Source organism: Rhipicephalus microplus, chromosome 5 (genome assembly GCF_043290135.1).
Source record: "Rhipicephalus microplus isolate Deutch F79 chromosome 5, USDA_Rmic, whole genome shotgun sequence".
Taxonomy (NCBI): domain Eukaryota; kingdom Metazoa; phylum Arthropoda; class Arachnida; order Ixodida; family Ixodidae; genus Rhipicephalus; species Rhipicephalus microplus.
In genome coordinates, this window is record NC_134704.1 from 100,361,835 (window position 1) to 100,389,804 (window position 27,970).

A 27,970-nucleotide genomic window follows, 5' to 3' on the forward strand; every position below is an offset into this window, starting at 1 on the left:
GCTTGAATTGGCTGATCAATTCTTGGAAGCGCAAGGTGGAACTAATTTGGCCAAGGTCAAGAAGGAGTGTCCCGAAGATTCTAAAAATTCGGCACCCGAACAAAAGAAGCGTGCACCGGAGAGCATTCCGCGATGTTTTCTGTGTAACCGAGTGGGTCACCGTGCTAACCACTGCCGAACTAACTTCACGAGCCCGACGGTTGTAAAATGTTTCAAATGTGGTCAGACTGGGCACAAAGCAGACGCATGTCGAAACGGAGCGAGTCAAACTCACCAGCTATCGTGTGTGCAAGCGGCACCGAAATCCGGTAATAATGCCGTCACAGATGGATTCGTAGAATTGAAAAATGGGGAGAAAATTCCTATTGTTGGTGCTGTAATGTCAAAACAGTCAACCGGTGTTGCGAAGCGAATGCCAACGCTGCCTGGAAAGGTTGCGGGCAAGAAGATTACGGTTTTAAGAGATACCGGTAGCTCCACGGTTATCGTGCGGAGAAATTTGGTACGGGAAAGTGAGTTAACAGGCAAAACGAAACCAGTTTGCCTAATTGACCGTACGGTTCGGATGCTTCCCGAAGCAGTGATTGAGGTTGAAACCCCGTACTTCAGCGGGAAGGTTACCGCTCTATGTATGACGACCCCCCTGTACGACCTCGTCATCGGAAACATCGACGGAGCGCGAGGGCCGAGTGAACCAGAGTGTTTGGGGGAAGACCCGAAGATGGAGCCCTCGCCAACCCAGCGACTGCGAGATACAGTGGAGGTGCATCCCGTGACGGAACTCACTAGAGCCCAAGGTGAAGCCGCGGCGCAAGAGACAGCGAATGAGAAGATGATCGAGTTGAATGAGTTCACGTGCTGGGCAGCTGGACGTACGTCGGCACGACCCCAACCAACCGACAGTGTAATGGTGACGGAGTTGGCCAGCCAAGCCCAATGCCGTGACATGAACAAGCTGGAAAATAAACAGACAGGAACCGTTGAACGATATGACCCGTTAACGGTGTCGGAAGCGACAACGATGGCTGAGACGCCGCCTCAGATATCGTCGTTGGAAAGGGCTCGCCGAAAAAGAACGTGGACACACAAGGAGAGATCGAGCGAGCACCGCAAGAAAGGGCGCAAGCGCCACTCAAAGTACACAGGATAAGTGCTGAGGTCGAATCAGAATGTGTTTGGCAGTGCTGAGTGCCATATGTTGTGTTAATGTTCTTGTTAGCCTGTGTCACATGTGTATGTCGGCGAGTCAAAGTGTTCTGTACGATGATGTGATGTATAGTGTTGTATAATTGTTGTAAAGACAGAACTTTGTACGTTTGTATTGTTTGGAATGTGTGATGAAGTGTTGTAGTCATGTACCTGTGGCTATATTTCATTTGTTGTGGAATTCAACTACAATGTACGATTGTATTGAGCGATCTATTGTGAATGTGAAGTGTCATGAGCGACGGTTTGTGTTACCGTCTTTCAGAGTGTGTGGTGACTGTTCGCGCTCGTTTGTATGGTTTTGAATATTATGAGATAATATTCTCAAAGTAAGGGGCAGTGTCACAGAACGAGCGCTGAAAATTGGCGCGCCGCCAAATTCTCGCGACGAACCGCCGGAGTGACGCCGCGAGGTCAACGAAAAAGAAAGGAAAAGAAAACAAACATCTAAAGGCTCCCCGGGCGCGCGAGCCCCTCCTCTTGGAAGCGTGGCTTCGCCGACGAACCTCCTCACCCCACATCGGCGGCCGAGCAAGCACTGGAAACTTCTAGAAGGAGAGAGGTGTGGTCACGCCGGGTTGAGTCATCCGACGCGGAGGGCATTCGAACCGTCTCGCCCTCTCCCCAGCCTTCGCTGCGTATCGCGCCGACGAAATGACGAGAACCTTCTGGAATCTCGCGCGAAAGGTATTTATTCGAGCGGCCGAGACGAGAGAGCAGGAGAAGACGGAAGTTAGCGCCAGAGCGCGTAGGGTATCCCGCCGTGTAGTCGGCGAAGGTTTTGTCCGTAGGGAAAAAGAAGGAGAAGACGGAAGTTAGTGCCAGAGCGCGTAGGGATTCCGCCGTGTAGTCGGCGAAGGTTTTTTCCGTAGGGACAAAGCAGGAGAAGAAGAGGATTTCCACCTGAGGGGTGAAGGCTCGAGCTACAGGCAAGAGCGTGTGTCTACCGCTATCGAGCGAAGACGCGTGGCAACAGCCGCGTGTGTGAAGGCGACGTGTTTCCGGCGAAGAAGTTTGAAGCTTGCAGAGTGGCCAATTGAAGACGCGAGGTTTCCTGGAAGAGAAACTTCAGGGGCAGCGGAACGACAACACTGGACTTTGAGTGAGTGATTCTCGGAAGAGTATCATCCAGACTTTTGTTCCAAGAACTTTGGACTGAATAGGTTTCCTATCTCTAGTCTTTAAGTGTCTTGGTTGTTCAATTCATGCGACTGCATTGTAGTGTGTATTGTTGTCTGTGTCCGTTGTTTCGAGTGTGGCTGATTGTACTGTGTAGTACGTTATTTGGTGGGTGACCTATTGTTTTCAACTATTGTGGAGTGTGCATACTTGTGTATTGTTTTTGATCTGCCAGTATTGAGAATATAATTCTGTTTTGTTTATCAACTCTCGGCTCTGACTTGTTCTTTGGGCCACAGCCGGCGTCCGCTGGCGCGCCAAAAAGGACCACTTCTAAATTGTCCCCGCTTTCGTGGTGCGGTTCGGGGGGCCGATACTTCGGCCCTTGGAATTAGCCCGGCGATCGCCTCCCGAATTAACGGGACCTGTGTGACAGTCTCCCTGGTTGTTTTCCTCGTTACTAGCTATCCTGCACCCCGAAGGGCCCGCTTGCCCCCCAAAAAAGCTACTGCGCGTCCTGCAAGACGCCAAGTGGGCTAAGGTGCAGCAGCGGCACGATTTTTATTCGTTGCTTGCTTTTCATGCAGTGTTTCGCTGGTCTTGCTGATCTCAACTTCTGGGACGTCACGAGCTCTGACACCAGTTCGCATGGCTCTGCTCTGTCATTTCTGGCTGGGCACGTGGACGTCACCGAGTGTTTGCCTTGGGACTGCCATATCAGTCCGCTATGGAACGGCGCCTGCGCACCAGCCTTCAAGTTGCCGCAATTCAACGATCGTGGCCACCCTCTACTTGACCAGCCATTCATCGACAACTGCGGGACCATGACGTCATTCACCACAAGAAGTATAAAGCCACTACCTGAGGATTTTCTCTTCAGTGGGCTAAGGTGCAGCAGCAACAGCACGATGTTTAATCGTTACTTGCTTTTCATGCAGGTATGTTACCTTTCCAATGCTGAATGCATTCGATCCGATGATCGCTTTTTGTTGCTGCTGTCTTGCCCACGTAGACTTGTATTTTTATGCCACGTGTTACATTGCAAAAGTCGTCTCGTTTTGAGTGGTGATGTGGAACTAAATCAGGGGCCTTGGAATAAGTCGGTGAATACCAGTAAAGGCAATACTTCTGGTAATGGACCTGTAACCCTAAACGCAGCTGGTTCCGATGCTCTCGACGAGGTTACTCATACACCCTCTACTTCCGTACCTGTTGACACTGGCGCTCCATCTATCTCTGAAATGTTATCTAAACTTTTGGAGGGGCAAACTAAGCTAGCTCACGATATTGCCGACATTACGTCATTTCAACAGACGGTCGCCTGCCGTTTTGATGACTTATATTCACGTGTTAATGCATTAGAACGGGCTGCCAAATCTAGTGAGCATAGTTCTGTGAGTGAATTCCGTTCTGAAATAAATTGCTTAATTTCTAACATTAACGAACTTGTCTTAAAAAACGATGTCTTACAAAATCGTTCAAGGCGTAATAATCTGATAATACACGGTATTTCAGAAGATCCGAATGAAAACGCTAGCACCCTGTTGTGCAGCGTTACTTCTGTATTCACTAATAGCCTGAAAATTGCCTGCCCTCAAATCGAGCGCGTACACAGGCTTGGTAAACCACGTACTGGCTACACACGACCCATTATTCTGAAGCTTTCGAACTTTGCTGAAAAATTTGTTGTCCTAAAAATTGCATCTAAACTCAAAGGCTCAAACGTGTTTATTACAGAAGACTTTTCTTCGCGGATTGGACACATTCGGAAAAGAATTGGGAGGCATCACTTCCCTTTCGCAACGATGGCTCTGTGGCGAAGTTCAAATACGATCACGCGTTCATTGACAAGGTTCGTTACAACCGGGACGACGCCTCAAACACACTAGTGAAAGTCTCAGGTCAACCCCGTGGCCCTCGTTCTTCTGTTCCCACGTACTCAAATGCCTCTTCATCCACTCCCTGACCTCGTTATGACCGTCAAGAACACCTTGTAGTTCTAAACGGTAATGCTCGTAGCATAGTTAAGAAACTTCCAGATCTATTGTTCCTTGTTGCAACTTATTCCCCTCATGTTGTTGGCATTACTGAGTCTTGGTTACATAGTAACGTTTATGATTCTGAGTTTACTCCGCCCGGCTTTATTGCCATACGTAATGACAGGGCACATGGCATTGGCGGTGGCGTCCCTCTACTTATCCGCTCAGATATCCGCTTCTCGGTGTTGCCATCACCTCCAGAGACTGAATCCCTGTGGTGCAAAATTTATCTAAATGATCAATGTATTGTAGTTAGTGTTATATATCGCCCACATGGATCCTCCCTTGATGATCTTCATGCTCTTTCTGATTTCATGTGCGATATTATTATAGCTTCATCAAGGTTGATCTGTATGGGTGATTTTAACGCTCCTGACATCGATTGGCCTTCCCTGACTGTAACGGGTCGTGATGCTGCTATCTGTCATGAATTAATAAATAGTTCTTTATCTTTTGGGCTTGCTCAAGTCGTTTCATGTGCGACTAGGTTTAATTCTATTCTAGACTTAGTTTTCCTAAGTACAGATTTAGTTGATAATAACTTTTCTGGCGAGTTAACTGACGGATTATCAGAACATAAAGGTGTGTTGTTATCACTTTGTCGTCCCTCGTCCAAATCACCCTATACGTTTACTAGTTTTCCTGATTTCACCCATGTGGATTACAATTCCATTACTGGTGTTCTAGCTGATCATTTTGATACGTTTTGTGCACTTTCTGACAGGCAGGATATAGATTACCTTGTTAATTGCTTTGAGGATCTTGTTAAGTCATGTGTCCGAAGATTTGTGCCACTTAAGACAAAGAAAAGCAATACTAATCTTCCTTGGATCACTCGTGACATTTTACATTTGTCTCGCCTTGTCCGTCGACTTAGGCGCTCCAGAAGAACTCACGATCCCGTTAGCCTAGACAAATTTCAGAAGGCAAAAAGTGAACTTAATTCTAAAATGAGAACGGTGATTTCTTTTTTCGCGTCCAGTTGCCGGACATGTTAAGCACGAACCCACGCAAATTTTGGTATTCGATTTTGCCTCATCATGCCTCACCTTCTTCTTTCCGAATTGATATTGATGTTGTTAGTGACCCGTCAGCAATATCGAAGGCCTTTAATAACTATTTCCAGTCTGTGTTTCTTTCTGACAATAACTCCATTCCTTCTCTGACAGGCATAACTCGTTCTCAACCAATCAGTGACATTGAAACAACGAGTGAAGGCATTCTGGACCTTATCAGAATATTATACGTAAAAAATGCACTGGTCCTGACGGAATACACAATGCATTCTTAGTTCGCTACTCCATTTGGTCATCCAGATATCTGAGAATCATATTCAACAAATCTTTATCTTCTAGCACTGTTTCATACTATGGAAGATAGCAAAGGTACTCCCTCTTTATAAATCTGGCAACAAGCAGTCTTTGTTGAATTATAGACCGATATCATTGACTTCTCAAATATGCAAGATGTTAGAACATATCATTCATAAACACATTGTGCTCTTCTTGGAATCGCACCAACTACTATCAAACATGCAGCATGGGTTTAGGCGTAATTTCAGTACCGCAACACAATTAGTCGAATTCACGCATGATATTTTTTTGAACCTTGATCTTGGCAACCAGGTTGACGCTATATTTATTGACTTCTCAAAGGCCTTCGATACAGTACTGCATTCTAAACTTCTCGCTAAACTCGATTTCATATTAAACAATCCTCAATTGGTTAGTTGGATCTCTAGCTTTTTGTCATCTCGCTCTCAGTTCGTTTATTACAGGTCAACCAACTCTACTGCCATTGATGTAACATCTGGAGTGCCCCAAGGGTCGGTTCTTGGGCCTCTTCTTTTTTTTTTACTTAAATGACTTGCCTGTTTGCATCTCCTCTTCCATTCGTTTTTACGCCAATGATTGCGTTTCATATGAGGTCATTAAAACACACGCTTACCATTACCGCTTGCAAGAGTCATTTGCTGGTTTTTGCGATTGGTGCAGAACCTGGCAAATGAACATTAACTTTAAAAAAACCGTACTTATGTCCTTTTGTAGTAAATCTCCTTCTGCTTTTGATTACTCTTTCGATAACCGTGGAGTAAATAGGGTTCTTGATTATAAGTATTTAGGGGTCATTTTTACTCATAATAGGATATGGTCTAAGCACATTGACTACGTATGTAACAAAGCATTAAAAAAACTAGGCTATCTACGTCGCACTCTATCTAAATCTCCGAAGGAAACTAAGCTTCTCTTATTTAAATCACTCATTCGCCCAATAGTAGACTACGCATCTGTCGTTTGGAACCCGTACAAGCAGTGCGAGAATAATAGGTTAGAAGCAATTCGGAAAAAGCTGTAAGATTCATATGTCATCGCTATGACCGCGACTTTTCAGCCTCTTCTACTCTTCCTTCACTGAACTTAACTTCGCTCTCTCCGCGTCACCGAATAGAATCATTAGAATTCTTGAATATCATTGTGACGTCTTCGGTTAAACTTTCAAATGACAAGGACTACATAAACTTTGCACCTCAGTCAACGACAAGAAGCTATCACAACTTAAACTTAACGCCTTACTATGCTCGAACTAACATGTTCAAGTTCAGTTTTTCCCCCGTTCTATTGAAAACTGGAATTCGTTACCTGCTACTATTCGTTCACGCCCATCATCCAATTTTCAAGTCGACATCCATGACATGCGTATGTAACATACCCTCATCTATTTGCCTTTGGTGTTAGCTCTTGAGTTGCATTGTTTCTTTATTTTATTTTCATTCATGTTAATCACATGTTTGTGCACTTTTGACCTTGTATAACCACACATCTGTATTATGTTACCTGTTTACATAATTTTCATTCCTGTCTGTTGAAATTCCGCGTATTTTGTACACCCACTCCTGCCATAGCGCACTTAGCGCTGCAGTATGTGTAAAAAAATAAATAAATAAACCCACCTCATGGCCTAGCCGCCCATAGAAGTGAATTTTGTCTCGTTGAAAACCACCCCACCTATGCACCTCTCTGTTTATTTCCACCACCTCAAAGCCTTCCTCTAGACTCATCCGCCATATTTCTTGGTTTGCGTCGACAACCGCTCTTTGCAGATTGCTATCACGCACCGGTACCTCCGGTATTGTGCTTATCACTACCTGTACCTGAGGAGAAGTGGCGCGCATGTCATCGACGCCTTTCGCCAGTGTGGTGGCTAGTCCTGCTGTATCTTTATTTAAGACATCGTTTAAACCACCTGAAATTATCACGAGGTTTCGTCTATCAGCTGTAGTTTTGAGTTTTGCGCTCGCTTGCCTCATGACTGCTTCGAGCTTGCGTCCTCGGAACGCCCCTACTGCGACCTTCTTGTCACCTCTTACCCTCTCTTTGATGGCTTCTGTGCATCGATTTCAATTCGACTCCCTGGCGATTATCACATGCTGTGACTTTTCAGCTGGAGCGTCTTGCACCTGGGGGCTACTTGCATTTGTGACGCCGGCTGCTTTGTCCCCTTTCAGCCCCACCACTACCTCGCTGAAGCTGGGCCTTGAGACAATTGAACCGGCTGAACCTGTTTTTTTCAAACTTGCTTGCTCTTTCTTCTCAGCCGTTCTGGTTGCCGGTTCTTTACTGTTCTCTCCGTAGGCCACTCCTTTGTTCAGCTTCGCTAATGCTTCCTCGGCGGACTTCAGTCTTTCTCCCATTGCCCTCGTTTCCTCTTGCTCTGTCGCCAACGCAGTCTCGAGCTCGGCGATTCTCATCAGCAGTTCACTCTGGGCAACCATCATTTTCTTCATTTTTTCCTTGACCTCACATTGCCTACACTTCACGTCAGCCTCTTCTCCATCCGCTTCTACACTTGGGTTCACTTTCAAACCCACTCCACATCGTGAACACTTTACAGTCTTTTTTACCACGTCTTTCTGACACCAATTGTCCCTATACTCGATAATTACTAAACTCCAGCCCTTCATTACGAAAAAAAAGAAAGTCTAAGCTCTACTACGAAAGTTTGTGTGTTCAATGTACTCGCACCTCCCCCACGGGGTGGCAAACGAAAAAAAAACAACAAAAAAGTCAAACACACAACCCCGCAATAACTAATAAATGCCTGGTGACTGGCCCCCATCAAAGCCGTACCATAAAACAAGTGCTACGAAGATTTCAACTGCTGCCTTATAATTATAAAGACAAGCTCAAAGCATGCCAAAACACTTATCTGCGCAGTCAATCGGGAGTGCTCAGAAAACACGTCCATCCACCGTGACAGTGCGAACCGAAAGCATCTACAGCTACAAGTACTGCCATCTAGTGAACACTGCAAGAACTAAACGAGATGTGGCTACGAAGATAGATGGATGGATGGATGGATGGATGGATGGATGGATGGATGGATGGATGGATGGATGGATGGATGGATGGACGGACGGACGGACGGACGGACGGACGGACAGATGGACGGATGGATGGGTGGATGGATGGATGGATGGATGGATGGATGGATGGATGGATGGATGGATGGATGGATGGATGGTTTGGTTAGGTTAGGTTAGGTTAGATGGATGGATGGATGGATGGATGGATGGATGGATGGATGGATGGATGGATGGATGGATGGATGGATGGATGGATATGACTGTAACCTTTAGATATGATGGTGGCATACCCCACCAAGCCGTAATACTTAGTGAACCAAAAAGTAGATTAATTTTTTCTCTTTAAATAGTGAGGTTGAGGACTCATACTTCGCGTTGAAGCGTTTAATTTTCACTCGTGCCTTGACTTTAGCCACCAATCAGATAATCTCCTTAGTTAAGTCTACCCGCCTAGAGGCTATTTTGCCCTCCTTGTCCCTAAACGCCAGTGCTTTGAAAACCTCTGCGTCATCATTTTGAACTATATGGTGAAGCCCTTTACAGAACATTATCAAGTGTTCGGCAGTTTCCTCCTCCTCTGCACACGCACTGCATACTATGTCTGCCCTTTCGTATTTTGCTCAATATGTCTTGGTTCGCAATACTCCCGTCCTGGCCTCGAACACTACAGAACTACCCAAGTATTATCATAGATCCTTTCCTTGGAAATTTCCTACTTAAAAGTTCGTTAGATCTGTAGTGCGGACTTCTCAATCATGCCAATTCTCCACATGTTGGTCTCAGCTTCCTTCACCTTCTTCTTAACCATTAATTTTTTTTGGTTTGGCCCCTGCTGTTTTCAAAGTATTTACCAGTCAATTTTTTGGTTCGCTTCCTCTATTTTGTATCGACATTCTTCATGTAAAAGTAGCTCAATGCCTTCCTAGCCCAACGCTCCTCCCCATTTCTCTCAATCGCTTCTCAATTTTTATCTTGCTGGTAGCTTTCCTGCCCTCAAATGATGTCCATCCCAAATCACCTTGTACTCCTTGATTTGGTGCATTCCCGTGAACTCCTAAGGCAAGCCTACCTATTCCACGTTGCTTAATTTCTAATTTTGCTTGAACTTCTGATCTCATGCACAAGACTGCATTGCCGAACGTCAGACCAGAAACCATGACCCCTTTCCAAATTCCTCTGACAACATCATACCTATCGTAATTCAACAATGCTCTGTTTTTCATTACTACTGCATTCCTGTTACCTTTAGTCGTCACGTATATTTTGTGTTCCCTTAGGTACTCGGCCCCATTGCTTATCCATCCGCCCAGATATTTGTATTTATCTGTCATCTTTATAGTGATCTCCTGTATTCTCAGCTCACTACCTTCAATATCATTGAAATTATGACTGATGATTTTTTTACTGAATCTGAAATCCAACCTATCTCCCTCATTACCGCAGATGTCCATCAATCTCTGCAAATCTTCCTTGCTGTTGGTCATTAGCACTATATCGTTTGCGTATATCAATGCTGGCAGTGCCTGCTCAATGAGTTTTTCTTGCTTTACGAAAGAGAGGTTGAAGCCAAGTCCACTTCCCCGTATTTTGGTCTGTAATCATTGTAGGTAGATCATAAATAACAAGGGTGACAGAAGACAAACATACAGAGGATGGGGACATACAGGGGATGGTACAGCCCTCTAGCGAACACTGCAACAAATAAACAAGAGGTGGCTACATACAAGGGACGCACAGTCTACGTCTTAAGGAGCTTCGCCCCTAAATTATCCATAAATAGACGTTTAAAAGTAGCCGACAAGCAAGCCATGAAGAGTGCAGCCCCTTCTGTGGCGATTGCTATTGAGGTCGACTAATAGCCAAAAGAGTGCAAGATCTATTGTCTCGTGGTTTTGACATTGACGACGGCAGGGACAGCGTGTCTGAAATGCAAGTCACTATTTGGCTGAACTTGTGGCCGGGAAATAGAAGCTCTAACTACATCAAACAATGCACACCGTACTATCGTTAATCTGAACAGCGGCAGCGCGAGTGCACATATATACTGGCAGCGTCGAACATTCGAGCATTTTTGCTGATGACCGAGTTTGTTCCAAAATTAACTCAGCTGCTTGCGTTTACGCGCTCATAGCGAACACATGTTCCGGAAAATATTTGTAGTCGCGGACAACTTTTCTCGGCTATGAAGTCAAAGCTACAGGGGTGGAGCGACTACACATGTACTCCTCCACGAAGTGATCCAATTCGGCTTACACTTCCAATGACGGTCGAGTGTTCAAATACACTACATTCTCTTGACCTCGTTCTTGGACCCGCGTGCTAGTGCGATCTGCCCGGTGAAGAACACCATATGGCCGAAATCTGCCTAGCCCCAAACTACGGTGCCTCTCGTAATCGTGTCGTGGTGCCTTGGCGTAACAGTTCATATATTATTATTCATATATATTCATATATTATTATTATTATTATTATTATTATTATTATTATTATTATTATTATTATTACATAAACATTGTAAATATTCTCACAGGTGCTCCCCTTAATTAACAGGTGCCCTGAAGCATAAAGATCGCGTCCACAAAAAGGCCGAATGCTCTCCTTCAGTAAAAGTTTAGTTTTTTCTGAACTTTTTTGAAACGCATATACATATAATACCACAGTTCATATATTGCAATATTAGGGGGGAAAACGCTTCTGACACGCCAGCTGAGCTTTTGGAAGTATATATGGAAAAGGTTGGCAAAAGTGAGAAATACTTCAGGGTACTGTACTCGAGCGGTGCCGAAGTGAATGCCGTTGCTGACTGTTTTGCCACGCGTTTTTCATCAGTTTATAAAGCCTCAGATTCTAGGACTCAGGTAGGACAACAGCAGAAGGCAAGTAGCACATCTATTGGTCTGTCGCTGGATGAAATTCTCATGTGTTCATTCATTATGCGCTTAAAACCGTCCTTATTTTGTGGGCCAGATAGCATTCCTTTCGCCATACTAAAGGCTTATGGTAGTATATTTGCTCCAGTACTGACTACACTATTTATCAACTTCCTGAACGGCTTCACAATTCCCAGCTTGTGGAAAATTTCACGTGTTTTTTCAGTACTTAGGTCGGGCGGCAAAACTGATGTTCCTCGTTATCGCCCGATTTCTCTCTGTGCCGCACGAATATGTTTCAGCTGGCCCTTCACAACATATTGTATGTTAGTGTGAAAAATTCATTGGTTCCTAATCGATGAGGGTTCCTCCCTGGCAGCTATACTAACGAAAATCTTGCTAGTTTCACGACGCAAATCACCCCACCTATCATTAAGAGAGGACAGGCTGACGTAGTCTACTGTGACATGAGCAAGACTTTTGACGTAGTCAGCCACTCACTGTTTTTGGTTCAACTTGCATACTTTGACGTTGGCTTGTCTGTTGTCAATCTCCTAGACAGCTATTTGCTTAAGAGATCTTGTTGTAATGCCGTAAATAGCAAAACATCTTCCTTGTAAAAAGTGGCTAGTGAGGTCCCTCAAGGGTTTGTATTAGGCCCACTATAACTTTTATATTATGTACACTTTTGCGATTCGTTCTTTTTTTTCTAGTATGCCGATGAAATCAGGGTACTTAAAGGAATTCATTAAGTTAACGACTGTCACTTGCTGCAGTCAGAATTGTGTTCTTTCTGTGAATGGCGTGAGAATAATAACTTTTACCGGAATACCTCAGAGACCAGGTTCATTAGTATATCTCGCAAAACATCTATCGTGTCATTTCCATACTCTGTCAGTACCGCGTCGTTATGTAAAGTTTATGAGTTCAGTGATCTTAATGTTCTTTTTCACAACATGCTAAATTTTTCTGCTCACACTAAGCGTACTGCCAGGAGAGACCTTCGCTGTCTCGGTTGTCTTTGCAGAATCTTTTCAGAATTCCTTTCTCCATACAGCTTTTCAGAAATTGTACACCACAAGATGTCTTCCTCAACTTCAATATGCTTCGGTGATCTGGAATGGTATGGCTAAATCTGGGAATTACATCTTTGAGTGAGTCCAAAAAATTATAGGCATTTACAACTATTGTTTAGCTAAAATTACTCTGGATTGTGTCTTATTACTACCAGATTATTATCATTGACATGACTTCATTTCTGGCGAAATCACGCTGACCTTTTATTTCTTTGCAAACTATTTCATGTCATGATATCCTGTTCTTTGCTTCTGAAATGGGCAAATTTTCTGATTCTGCTTAAGTTAACAAAAGACAATCGACCATTTCATGTACCTGCCGACTTATTTCAACCCTTTACCACTAGGAGAATACAAAGTCTATATAATGTGAACTGTTATGACCATGATATTGCACCTCGGTCGGAGTCCCTGTGAATTCAAGACCGGCACATGCACTGCAGCGGGCCTCGTTTGTCTAGATTGTGATAACTGGGCTGTCGGAGTTTTCTTTGTTTTGCGGTGGCTTCAATGCACAGATTGGTGTGCGTAGTACTCTTGCGCTTGTAATTTCAGTGGCAATGCGCAATGAGTGCTACATTGCTACGAGAGCGAACTTTCAAAACTTCAAACAGATTTGACGTTGCTCCAGCCCGATAGCTACGCTCTGAATTCACTTTTTGCGGTATCCTAACTGTCCACGAATTTCTTTTTGTTCTGACACTCTCTATTGCTTCTTATCTATTAGGATACACGCGCAATCACTAGCCCTTCTGAGTGTGACGATGCTTTCTTTCTTTTTATTCACGTTTTTTCGCCGAAACCACTGACTTTTCCCATGAATGCAGTCTGGCCAGGATAGAAGGAATATTATATGCTGCAAAAGCGGCATCAAAGTCCGGGTCACAGTGGTAACGATAATATCCGGCACGATTCGGAGAAGAAAGATTCAGTAATGTCTGTCAGCGAATGGTGCGAGAGGCGGGGGAGTGTTATGAGTACTAAAGTCTTTTTATGTGTGTGTATGTGTGTTTTGTGTGTGTGTGTTTGTGTTTTTGTGTGTGTGTTTAACTTGACCCTGCAATTAATTATACACTCCTTCAGTGACCCCGCAAATGGCCGGGCAGCTCCGGAACTCTGTCAGACGGCGGCTAGAGTTGCTATGAGAGATTGCGTTTCCGGACACTGGCTGCCACCAACAACGGCAACTGTATGTCCGTGCGGCGCGACATTAATGTCGTTCACCCCTCCTCATTCGACTTCAGTTTCACTTCGACTTTCACCCGGCTGTTGAGCGTTACTAGCGCCGCAATGGAACATTCCGGCTCCGAAACACCGCGCTGTTCATGCGCGTTTTTTTTTTTTTTCATTTAACAGCGAGCGCCGCTGCTAGCAAGCGCGTTAATCACTCGATACGTGGTAAAGGTAATATTGCGTAAGTTGTTTTTGTACGGGTTAATGCTCGTATAGTTTTCAGCGCCATGCCACCGCGGTGGTGTATAGCATTAGCGGTTCTCGAATGTTCACCCGAGTGTTGTGGGTGGGATTTCGTGCACAGCAGTCGCAATACTGAGGATAGACGCGGATTGCTAACAACGCATGTACTGTGCAATCTCAGTGCTCGCGTAAAAACAAAAGATGGTTAAAACTGATTCAACGCTACACTACTACATGCCTCATAAATATAACCTGGCTCTGGCTCGTAAAACCGCAGATATCATTGTTATTGTTCCCAACATTAGGAGTTTAATGAAGTACGTCCTTTCAGCGACAGACCACGTACTTCTTTCCGGTAAGTCCCTAATCTCTGAAAATACTGCATACCGCTATCTTAAAATGGGTAAAATAGGAAAATAAAGTAACACTTTACGTAGGGCAAGTGAATTCTGGGCAGAGATGTATAACTCTCTCAACCCATCCCACCCTGACCTCAATGATAGCGATTTTACCCCAAAAATTATCTCACCAGAACCCACGTCTCTTGCGTCTTACAGGCAGGCGCACAGCCCACCATTCATTTTCCTCTGATAACTACCACCCCCTGGCCACCACAACACACACACATGCACACGGTTTAATAATTTTCGGAATTGCTGGCCTTTCACGTGCTTTTTGATAAACGCAATATTATGGCGCGTTTTTGGATCGCCGATTGCTGGCACGAAAGGAAAGAAAGACCAACTAGAAAGATTGAGGAAGCGAGGTTGTTTTATTAGCCAAATAATGTACTTGCAATATACATAAAAAACTTTGCAAATGAAGAAAAAGTGGTACAACTGCATACGAGCACCATATTGCAATAGTTCTAAAACTCGCATTGCCATATCGTGAAATACCGTTGTAGCCAGACAGCAGCCTTGAGAATGCCACTTTGCCAACCTTATATAAAGTAGAGTTTTTTTTTTTTTTTTGCTTAGCGTGTCGCGTTCACCGTCATGAAAGGCGAAGGAACGCCGGCCATGTCCGAGCGATGGCTGTCACAGAAGTGGCTATCTAGACATTTTGTGAGCTAGTTAAACTCTGAAATGTCACACCTGTAAACAGCATATAAGCAATTAAAATACAGAAGGTACGTACGAAAACACCTCGTTCACCCCACAATGCGCCAAACTAAACACAGTTTGTGTTAACACACTATCTTTGTACGTCCCCCCCCCCCCCGTTAATTATGGCAATCGGTCAAAACATGAGGCTATGAACTATTTCGGCAAGTGCTGTATAAACCGCAAAGTAAATTTGTAGTTTCCATTGGCATATATAAAATCATGAGTAGTAAAAAAATGCCTCAGGGTTTTTCGTTTCTTTATATTTCCCCCTCAATTGTTCGGCGGGCATTGACGCCTGTGGCAATATGTTTTCGACCAATTTTCTTTCCAGGTTTCACAAGTGATACTAATTGACCATGAAACATTTTTTTCTTCTCAGACAACATGGTTGTGATGAAAATGACAGTAATAGAGAAGTCAGCGCCGGGATGCGGGTCATCACTGAATTTAACCGGTGACCGTGAAAGCACGACCACGTCAGAATTTTTTCGTCCCGAGCTGTACAAACGATGCGAATATCAAAGAGCCTAACGTTCATCGTCACAAAAACGATTCTTTAGAGTAGCCAACCAAGCGGGTGCGTGACAGCTGGTTACGACGTCATACTATGCCCGTATAATTAAACTTATATTTAAACTAAACTTGGTTAATGTCTACGCGATTGGGAGGAACAATTTCTCGGTGACCATGTAGTGAACGTCCGCCTATGTGAGAACGCGGCTAGCATATACGACGAACTCTGGATTGCCGTGCTTACCTTAGTACTGCGTCAAGAACGATGTCACTCGCGTCTGTATGCACTTGAGTCTTAGCTGTTGGGTAGTTATGGCGCATGACTGCTGGTGACGTCAGCAGGCGGTGCAGTGCATTGAAGGATTTGTCACGTGCTGGGGCCGTATTAGAAAGATTAAGAGGGCCAGAAAGGGGTATCGTAAGTGTTGCTATCATCCAATAAACATACAGACTAAACTACTAAAATATGACAGCAAGCCAACGAAGCTCCGAAGCTCGTCGACTGTAGTTGACTTCGGGAACTTGGCGACCACTCGAAGGTTGTGCGGGTCTGGTAGAATTCTATCCTTTATTAAAACGTGATCAAGTGTGGTCCCTTCGAGAGCTCCAAAGCAGCGCTTTTTCTAATTAAGCTGAAGTGATTTTTGAGTGTGTTGCTAAGGGCCTGAAAAAATGGTAAGACGCTGTAAAATTGAAAGGTCCCCTTTTTAGGCATAATGCAGATATAAGTCGATCAGCCATCTCCATGACGCCAAAGATATTCGGGTGGTGTCGAAAAAGCAGTTGTGCCTGCAGGACCGAAAGACGTATCTTACTGCACTACATGACTCAAGCACACAGCTCTCAAGTACGCTTTTCAACTACACAGGTCCAGGATTATTCGCAATGCATTCGAGGTGCGCACTAAACGAACATAACGTGCACTTTATCACAAGAATGTAACGCGAACACTGGTGCTCTACTCACACCATTTCTAGAGATGATAATAAAGTTAATCACTGTCTTGGTGGCATGGTTGTCCCGTACAACAGGCACTGCCACATTTGGTTCTATAGTTGACCCACAACTCGATGCGAAGGTACACCGTCGTGAGGCAGGAGTAAGCCGCCCAAGCTTTATGAAGGATGAGGTGTCATAATGTTGACATATATGCTGAACGAAAACATGCAATCAGATGTATTTAAAGTAACAAGGCTATCTATTCATGAACTTAGCGAAAAATGAAAGTAATAATAACATTACTTTTCATGGTATTAATAACAATAATCATAACAAGGAAAGCGAATGTATTAGCAACTGTAATGTGATCCTGAAGCATGCCTGAGTTCGTCTTGCGGAAAGAAGGCTCGAGTCGGGGTGTCGAAACAAAGTGGGAAGCTGGCCGGCCTTCCGTGTTTATTTTTAAAGACGATAGTATTTCTAGGGGACCTTCAAAAAAAATTTTGGTCTGTCTGTCCACTTGGCTGTTTCTCCAAGCTTAACATTACCGGGTACTCTAAACAGCACCAGCCGATACCCCAAACGGCCGACCCCATCCGCAGCGTCCACCAATGTTGCTCTAGCTTCAGCGTTCATACTTGCGCGATCGTCAAATAAAAAAAAAATCATATCTGAGGCACCATAACAATGCGTATATATTCTGTATATGCTCCTTAAACTAGAAAAGACATACATAGGTAATTCTGAGGACCGTAGCGTTTATCACGCTGCGCTGACCATGCAACGCTTGCACGAAAAGGCAAGTGTTTCCAACGATTTGCTAAGACGACGACACGGTGGTGGCACCTACCCGTCACCTTGCGTTCTACACCTTATCACCTCTGTGACGGGCGCACGCCCGTCTCAGAGCCGCAACGCTTCGTTTTCCAAGACAACTGCCAGATAGCGCTCATGTCTCACGCGTGACATGACTTGATGCGCTCGTTCGTCTCCGCTGCGCGCTCGAGGCACTCTAACGCAGCGCCTCCAGAATACCATTCACCACTTTTCTTGCGCAGAACATGAAATACACCTTTTGTTCACTCTCCAGACGCAAGACTATCGTCATTCGACGACATTTGCAGATGAACATATAGATACGGGGCCAATTTTTCATTAGTTTTTTTGTTCCCATCTTCCCTATATTTGTTACTATCTATTTTTTTTGCTTTTGCCTCTTTTTTTCCATTTTACTTAGTTGCTTTCTCTATATGTTTCCTTCTGTCTTTCTCGATTTGTAATTTCCTTTTTTTTTCTTTTTTCGTTCGCTATTTCTCTGTCTTCTCTTTTTCTCATTTTTGTTCTTTATCTATATTTCTCGATTCTTCTTCATTTCTACCACTTCTTCTCTCCCTATTTCTTCCTTTTCCTTCCTGGCTCTTTGTCCACTTCACCCTTTCTTTCTCTTTTTTCTATTCTGCTATCAGTTTTTTCTGTCTTTTAAATGCGGAGAATTTCTTAGTGAACTTCGGCGACTTTGAGCGTATCTATCTATCTATCTATCTATCTATCTATCTATCTATCTATCTATCTATCTATCTATCTGTCTATCTATCTATCTATCTATCTATCTATCTATCCGCCTATGAGCTCTACTGACCATTTCAATAATGGTATCGTCAGCAAAACTGGTATGGCATAACATGACTGTATGACGAGCATGTTTTACAAGTCATAACATGAAAATCATCACCTGTGTTTCATGAAAGTCATGATTTATATTTTATAGTATTGCTGCTCTTGCGGTTGTTTCATTCACATGACATGTTGCGAAACTGATATGGTAACATGACTGCATAGCAAACACTAATGGCAGACCTTAACGTGGAAATAATGACATGCATGTCATGTAAGTAATAACTACACGAAACACTCCATGAGCACTCGTGGTCGTTTGGCCAGGTTAAGATATACCAAATTTGGTATCACGGGACATGAGTGGATGACAAAGGTACATGACTGATACAAATATCATAATCATGAGATGTGTGTAATGTAAGAAACATGACAGCATGCCACGCTCATGATGCGCTCCCGGCCGTTTCGCTACCTTCACATATAGCAAATTTAGTGTTCGGTGACGTCAATAGATGACTAAGGTATATGACTGGCGCGAACATGATAATCATAATATTCGTGTCATGTAAGAAACTTCAGAGTAGGAATGTGGATTTTTAGATGAAGACGCGTGTGACCTTCTCATAGACTGTCCACATCATGACATGCCGAGACGCCGTGTGAATTAGAAACTGTTGGCATTAGACCGCAGACCATTTTGTATAAAGAAATTTCTGGGCCCGTGACCAACTGGAGTTTGGCAGACGCACACTTTCAAAGCGTTAAAATGTTTTTTACAAGACAGGGGAATTGCTGACAAGTACTAAGAAATAATGAACTTTCATTTGTATAACGCACGTCGTAATTAATATGCGCAGTATCCTTTAACGCCCATTATATAGCACTACGTTTTCAATACGCGAAGATTTTTCATTGGCAACGCGACAGACCCGCAGAAAGCTAATATAATTTGCCAGAACTCAAAATAAGCCATTTAGGCTTGTAGTGGACAAGCTGCGCATCGAAAACATTACTTACGTCTATGACGCCGTCTCTAAGTCAGTTATACGCTCAAGCAGATAGCTAGAAGGAAACGTACAAACGTTTAGGAAGCCGGAGCTGCATAAGCCTTGCACTCCTCTATCACTAACAGTATCATACACTAATATTAGAAGCATCTTATCCAAACGTGAAATAGGGTCATCTTCTATGACACTATTATATGACACTATATTATATGATGATAGCCTTTCTGACATTCTTGTCTTCACTGAGACATGGCTTAACGCTGACATCAATGACAATGAGATTTTTACGCATGCTAACAGATACAACGTCTATCGAAGCGATCGTCCAGACAGAAGGGGTGGTGGTGTTCTTATAGCTGTTAAAAAAACCATCACGTCTTATGTCGTCGCTTCCCATTATAAGATTGAAATTATATGGGTAGTTTGCACAATTCATTCCACAAGGATGTTGCTCGGCAGCTGTTATCGTCCTCCCAATCGTAATCATTCTTTCTTAGAAGAGTTGCGCAGCACCATTAATTCTGCCATCGAAGTCTGTGAGACTCGCATCGTTTATTTATTCGTTGATTTCAATCTACCATTTATTGACTGGAAGAAGCTGTCATCTTCTTGTAAGTACTCAACTGACTTCATTAACTTAACTTTAGACTTTCATTTGGCTCAGGTTGTCACTCACTCAACTCGCGGTTCAAATACACTTGAACTCGTTCTTACAACTGCACCTGAAGCTATAGACCACATAAACTATTTGAATGGCTTTAGTGACCACAAACTGCTGCAAGTTGATCTTTCCATCTTGCCACCTTTTGCAGGAACCGAATCAAAGAAAATTAGAGATTATAATAAAGCCGATTACGATGCCATTAACAGAAAACTTGAGTCTTTCCTTGACAATGTGCTGCTGCCTTCCTTTTACAGTCGCTCAGTTGAGGAAAACTGGGTTCTTTTCAAGAATGCGATTTCAGCCCTAATAAAAAAACACGTGCAGTTGATAACGATTACGAATGATAAAACTAATCCATGGTTCACCAAGTCTTTGCGCAGGCTTAGAAACAAAAAGAAGCGGCGTTATCGGTCTGCGAAAAATTCGCGTTCACACACGTCTTGGGATAGATACGAGGAATGCCTAAAGAAATATTGCCACGAAATTACAACTATGAGAAATAAATACTACTCCCAGGATTTGCCTTCACTCCTAAAATCTAATCCGAAAAAATTCTGGAAAGTAATAAGTCTTGATCGGGACGATAACTTCATTTCATTACAAAATGCAAATAACACTCCTTTTGCCGACACTGATTGTCCTCATGTCTTTAATTCATTCTTTTCATCCGTGTTTACTAGCGAGCATGCTCATCTTCCAGAAATTGTTGAACGCGATTACTCATTCATGTCACCTATAGATATCACAATTCAAGGCATAGTTAAAATTATTGAAAATCTGAAGATATCATCATCTTCTGGTATTGACGATATTAATTCAAAAATATTAAAGAACACTGTTTATGTGTCTGGCAATATCCTGTTTCACATTTTTCGGCAGTCGCTCGCTACAGGAATGTTGCCTTCTGACTGGAAGATAGCGAAGGTAGTGCCAGTTCTTAAAAGTGGTAGTAAAAGTTCACCTGGAAATTATCGCCCCATTTCCTTGACGTGCATATGTTGCAAGATGCTTGAGCATATCATAGCTTCTAACATTTATGCGCATCCAGAATCTAACAATTTCTTTTTCTCAAACCAGCACGGGTTCCGAAAGGGTCGTTCTTACGAGACTCAACTCTTTGAGTTCACCACTGACCTACATTCTAACATGAACAGTAATCTACAGACAGATTGTTTATTTCTTGATTTTGCAAAGGCATTCGATCGTGTTGCTCATTGTCGCTTGATATTAAAACTGTCAGCACTAAAACTTGATTCACTCACGCTAACATGGCTCAGAAACTTCCTAACTAACCGCCAACAATTCACTATCACCAACAATCACTCTTCATCACTCTGTTACGTTTCCTCTTTTGTACCACAGGGCAGTGTTCTTGGTCCCTTACTTTTCCTCATCTACATTAACGACCTGCCTGACAACTTATCCTCATGTATTCGTATATTTGCCGATGACAGCATTATTTATCTTCCTATCCGCAACAACAGCGAGCATCTAACTCTTCAAAAAGACCTCGAGCATATAATTGAGTGGTGCAAAACATGGCAGAGGACACTTAATGTTTCCAAATGCAAAGTAGTCACCTCTAGTCGCAAATGTGATAACTTTAATAGCCAATACATATTTGGTAATAACATTGTAGAACCCACTGATCACTAGAAATACCTAGGCATAAACTTAACTTCTACACTTTCGTGGTCCACGCATATCACTTCTATGTGTGCGAACACATCAAGATCATTAGGTTTTCTGTGCCGAAATCTATACAGTGCTCCCTCCGATGTGCGCAAACTGGCTTATCTTGCTCTAATCCGTCCTCAACTGGAGTTCGAATCCTCCATTTTGTCACAATATCAACAATACCTCATAGATAAGTTAGAATGTATACAGAACAGAGCTAGTCGATTCATAGCGCGTAATCACAGCTACCCGTCCAGCGTAACACAGAATAAACATAGCCTTGCACTCGAGCCACTGAAAATTCACCGCGACATCTCACTTTTATCACTATTTCACAAACTCATCCACACCAGCATGATGCCATCTGTTCACCTTAATCTGGCACATCGAACTTCGAGCAGACTACATAACACCTTTAGCTTATCACGCATGTACGGCAATACTAACGCTTTCAACCAGTCGGCTCTTCAACGAGCTATTCGTTTGTGCAATGATTTGCCAGATGATCTTGCGTCAGAACAAGACCACACAAAGTTCTATCATACTCTTGAAAAATACTTATGCACCAAAAACTGCTCTATCGCATCTTCGTAATCAATTGTTTATAGGACTGTTGCCGATGTTTTTGCACTATTGCTAGGTTGTAGTTACTGTCCTAATAGTTTTTTTGTATTTCACCTTCACATACTGTAACTCACTTTTATAGTATGTATTTTGCTTACATGTTCATAAGTTGAACATTCTTTTCTATTATATTCATTAATTGCCTATTGTGACGAAGCAGGGAAAGCGAGAGCAGACGACGGAGTGGCCGATCGCTGGAAGGCGAGAAAAACGAAGGAGCTCGGGCTGCAGAGAAGATTAAGAAGGGCGCGCGCAGGCGAGACAGTTTTTTTTGGAACGCCGGCAGAACGGGCGGCAGGTTGTTGGAGAACCCGCATCTACGCGCGAGGTTCGCATACACAGGGCGCCTGTCTTCGGGACAGCGAGCGCCTCACGGTCCTCGCCTGGCAAGACCTGGGACGCGGCCTGCTGCTCTCGGAGAACCCGCACCTACGCGCGAGGTTCCAGATTGTCCACCGCCGTCGAGACGAGCGTCGCAAGGTCCTGGCCTGGCGCGGACGAGCCCTGTCTGACTACCGGCTACCGAGCGACGGTTCGTTCACTCGGCCCTTAACCCCTGCTGCTGCTACGTCGTTCCCACACCGGACATCTACCCGACGACGATTACGTCATCACAGGGACTCAACCAGCCCACAGCCTCCGGGCCCCCAAGCACCGCCACGTGAGACAATTGACTAGTAGTGTACGCTGCCGCTTTATGTATTTCGTGTGTGTATGCTGTCAAATACAATTGTAGTGTGGTTTGTTAACGTCAGATACCGTCTCCTCCATCCGCAACGCGTCACACGCTCTGCGGCGCGACGAACCTCACCCACTAACATCACATCTGGCGTCCGCGCGACAGGACCGCTCTTATCCTATAAAAGAGCAGCGCGTCGCTTATGCGGGTCTGACGGTTGACGATGGAGACGGACAAGCTCACAGCAATTGGAAAGGAACTGGGGTTGAGCGGTCCAGGGCTAAAGCAGTGGATCGATGAGGAGCGCGTACGTGAACGAGAAGCGCGGGAAGTACGTTTAGCCGAACGCAATGCGGCAAAAGAAGCTGATGCCGAGGCACTGGCGAGGCTACAAGCAGAAAAGGAGGTTCTCGAACTAAGGTTGAAGCTCCGAGAGTTAGATGCGACAACGGGTAGCGTGACTACAGGTCAATCAGTAGAGGGTCCGCACATGGGTTCTCCTCAAAGCTACGAAAGTCCGCACAAACTCATACCGCCCTTCAACGAAGTTCGCGACGAGCTGGACGCGTACATCCAGCGCTTTGAACGCGTCGCCAGGAGCCAGGATTGGCCGCAAGACAAGTGGGCCCTTTCACTGAGCCTTTGTTTGACAGGTGAAGCGCTAAGTGTTGTTGGCAGAATGGCACCTGACCATGCCATGGATTACGCAACGTTAAAGAAAACGTTGTTGCAGCGCTTCCGGTTTACAGAGGAGGGCTACCGCACTAAGTTTCGGTCGGCGAAGCCTGAGGACTGCGAAACGGGTCGACAGTTCGCTGGGCGATTACTAGGTTATTTCGACCATTGGCAAGAGATGGCCAAGACCGAACGGACGTACGAAGCTCTACGAGACGTTATTGTTTCAGAGCAATTCATCACGCAGTGCCACGAGAAGCTGGCAATCTTCCTGCGGGAAAGGGATTGCCGAGGAATTGAAAAGCTAGTAGAAGCTACTGATCATTATATGGAGGCGCAGGGTTTCGTCAACCTTGGTAAAGGTAAGGACGACAAGGACCATAAAAAGCCACCAGATCGAGCGCAGGCCGCACTACGGAAAGAGGAAAAGGACAAACCACATTGTTTGCTTTGTGGAAAGCGCGGTCATAAGGCCTCAGATTGCTGGGCAAATACTAAAGGGCCAAGGACAAAACCAGCCTTCTGCGGAAAATGTAGACGTAGTGGGCATAGCAAAGAGGACTGCCCTAACAAGGGAAGCGGTAAAGCCTCGTGCCTGAAAGAGCAAGCAGAAGGTCCGAAAGCATCAAACCAGGAGACACAGGCTTCCCGGCAAGGTACTGATTGCTCGAAACGTACGAGAATCAAGCGGGAGGACAAGTCTATGCCTACGGCCGAAGGCGTCCTTGAAAACCAGCCCGTTACGGTCTTACGGGATACAGGATGCGACTCGGTTATTGTGAGAAGGTCCCTTGTACCAGTCAGCAATCTGACGGGGAAAGTTTCCTCTGTGTGTCTTCTTGATCGAAGGGTACTGAAACTGCCGGAGGCAGACGTGCGAATTATTTCACCCTTTTTCTCAGGCAAGACTCGCGCGATCTGCATGGATGACCCACTGTATGACGTCGTTCTGGGAAACGTCCAAGGGGTCCGTGACGCCTCCGATCCTGATCAAGATTGGAAAAGACACCTACGTCCAGCTAGTCCGATGAAAATATCATCTAGGGTGGGAGCGGACGACGGATCGCTGACTGGATCTTATACTACAGATGCATTCACTTCGGTTGCGAGGCAATCAAAGGAAAACGAAGTCGCCGCGACAGTCGGACAGAGTTCTCGTCGCCTGCCGGTACCAACAATAAGTCCCCTAGATATGAGTGCACGTGACTTGCAGAAAAGTCAGAGGGATGACGCTAGCTTACAGAAATGCTTTGAGGCCGTCGATAAACCCATCCAGACCAGGTTTGCCGAGATTCTTTTCTTCACAAAAGAAGAAATTCTATACAGGAGGTACAAGCTCAGATCGAAGAGAGAAACTGAACAACTTGTTGTACCTACAGCCCTCCGCCATTGTGTAATGCAAATGGCTCATGAAGGAATTCTTGCGGGCCATCAGGGTATAAAACGCACAACAGACCGTATCCTCGAGGAGTTCTATTGGCCAGGGGTACTTTCTGACATCACACGATTTGTGAAATCGTGCGACACGTGCCAGAGAACTTTCCCAAAACACTTAGTTGGGCGAGTACCGTTGGGTAAAACCCCCGTCATTGATACACCGTTTAAGAGAGTGGCCATTGACATTGTGGGACCATTATCTCCCAAGTCAGAAAAAGGGAATAGATACGTTTTGACAATGGTGGACATGGCAACGCGGTATCCTGATGCGGTGGCGCTGCCAAGCATTGAAACAGAAAGGATCGCTGAAGCACTGTTGGAGATGTTCTCGCGAGTGGGGGTACCTCAGGAAATCATCAGCGACCGAGGCACGTCTTTTACGTCCCACCTAATGCGCGAATTCAGCAGGCTTCTATCCTTCACACAGTTGCCGACGACACCATATCATCCCATGGCAAATGGTCTTGTCGAGAGGTTCAATGGCACACTTAAACGAATGATAAGACGAATGTGTCAAGAGTGCCCGAAAAGTTGGGACCGGTACTTAGCGCCTTTACTTTTCGCATATAGAGAAGTTCCGCAGTCAAGTTTGGGCTTCGCCCCGTTTGACTTACTGTATGGCCGTTACGTCAGAGGGCCCATGTCAATATTGAAAGAGATGTGGACTGGTAATCATCTAGATGATGAGACGAAGACCTCGTACGGCTATGTAGTTGACCTGCGGAGACGTCTTGAAAACACTTGTCGTCTAGCCAAGGAGGAGCTGCAGAAAGCCAAACTTGTGCAGAAGAAGCACTATGACATGAAGACTAGACCACGGCGTTTAGCTGTTGGAGACAAGGTGCTGCTGCTACTCCCGTCGGACAACAACAAACTGATTCTAACATGGAAAGGGCCTTTCACAGTTCTAGAGAGGAAGAATGACGTGGATTACGTTATTGATTTAGGAACGCGAACATCTCTGTTTCACGTCAACCTCCTCAAAAAATATCAAGAACGACCATCGGTACCACAGCCAACAAAAGAAGCGTCAGTCGCGTGTCTGGCTGATGATACTGAGCACGACGATCTACCATGCGTACCTTTTCAGCAAAAAGAATCTGCTGCCGATGTGAACATATCGGAAGCACTCTCTACTAAACAGCGCACGCAGATCGCTAGAATACTGCATACCTACGAGAATGTATTCACCGACATTCCCGGCAGAACACATCTCACCCAGTGCAAGTTGAATGTCGCAACGGATACACCAGTGAACATACGGCCGTATCCACTACCGTTTGCTACCAAAAAGGCAGTGAGAATGTAGGAGCAGACTATATGAGCCGGTTGCCAAGCGCATGAACATCATCGCTACACGGCTTGAGGATTTCGCAGTGTCGGGTATAATTGATGGAATTTTTTTTTTCGGTGCACATTACTTACCGTGACGGACCAACTTTCATCTCGTCTTGCGAGTACCTTTGAGAGTGTCGGGTGTGCGGGGCCCTGAACACTGGTGACAACTTTTGTGTCTCTTATGTGTGCCGAGTGTGCGGGGCTCGGAAGTGTAGTGCAGTGCTCCGAGTGCGCGTGTACTACGGTGTCCCAAGGGGTCCAGTGGCAGCTGCAAGTTCTTCACAGCGAAGAACCTTCTTAAGTGGGGGGGTAATGTGACGAAGCAGGGAAAGCGAGAGCAGACGACGGAGTGGCCGATCGCTGGAAGGCGAGAAAAACGAAGGAGCTCGGGCTGCAGAGAAGATTAAGAAGGGCGCGCGCAGGCGAGACAGTTTTTTTTGGAACGCCGGCAGAACGGGCGGCAGGTTGTTGGAGAACCCGCATCTACGCGCGAGGTTCGCATACACAGGGCGCCTGTCTTCGGGACAGCGAGCGCCTCACGGTCCTCGCCTGGCAAGACCTGGGACGCGGCCTGCTGCTCTCGGAGAACCCGCACCTACGCGCGAGGTTCCAGATTGTCCACCGCCGTCGAGACGAGCGTCGCAAGGTCCTGGCCTGGCGCGGACGAGCCCTGTCTGACTACCGGCTACCGAGCGACGGTTCGTTCACTCGGCCCTTAACCCCTGCTGCTGCTACGTCGTTCCCACACCGGACATCTACCCGACGACGATTACGTCATCACAGGGACTCAACCAGCCCACAGCCTCCGGGCCCCCAAGCACCGCCACGTGAGACAATTGACTAGTAGTGTACGCTGCCGCTTTATGTATTTCGTGTGTGTATGCTGTCAAATACAATTGTAGTGTGGTTTGTTAACGTCAGATACCGTCTCCTCCATCCGCAACGCGTCACACGCTCTGCGGCGCGACGAACCTCACCAACAAACATCACACCTATGTATGTGTAGATATTATGTATATATATTTTTCTAACATATTATCTGTACAGCCCCCCTTACACAATGCCCCTTCAGGGCTCTGTAAGGTACTGTATAATAATAATAATAATAATAATAATAATAATAATAATAATAATAATAATAATAATAATAATAATAATAATAATAATAATAATATGTGTGTGCTGATCTGAATGACGTGTCGACTATTACGTACACACGAGTGAATACATCTCCATAAGTACCAGAGATTCGCTCTGCAGTTTTGTGCTGACTGAATGTAATGTTAGTGAGGGACATTATGAGAGACTTCAGTTGTTGACTTTCGAACATTTCCTTATCATTGTGTGGGTATATGTGCATATAAGTGTGTTTTTGCATATGTGTGCTCGGGCGTTCCATTTTCCATGCACTGCTTTGTACGTTTTCTTTTAAAATATGTGTTGAACTTTCACTCAAGCGCTAAGGAGTAGCCGGCGCCGTACTTCTGCGCCCACATGTTCTTATGTATCAAATCAATAAGAAACATGACATTATACCACACTCATGATGCACTCGCGGTCGTTTTGATAGCTTCACATATACCAAATTTGGCATCAGGTGGC

General features: G+C 44.9%; 1 protein-coding gene across 2 annotated transcripts in view; it reads left to right on the forward strand.

The window, feature by feature from the left end:
• Positions 1-27,970, forward strand: part of LOC142817882 (scoloptoxin SSD976-like) — a 454,431-nt gene that overhangs the window by 339,836 nt on the left and 86,625 nt on the right. The window contains exon 1 of one of the 2 annotated variants that reach the window (XM_075895817.1): positions 6,832-7,060. The exons of the other annotated variant lie outside the window; for it this stretch is intronic. The gene's annotated coding sequence lies outside the window, so the exon portion shown is untranslated. Of the gene's footprint in view, positions 1-6,831; positions 7,061-27,970 lie in introns of those variants that run through there. 2 annotated transcript variants of the gene reach the window in all.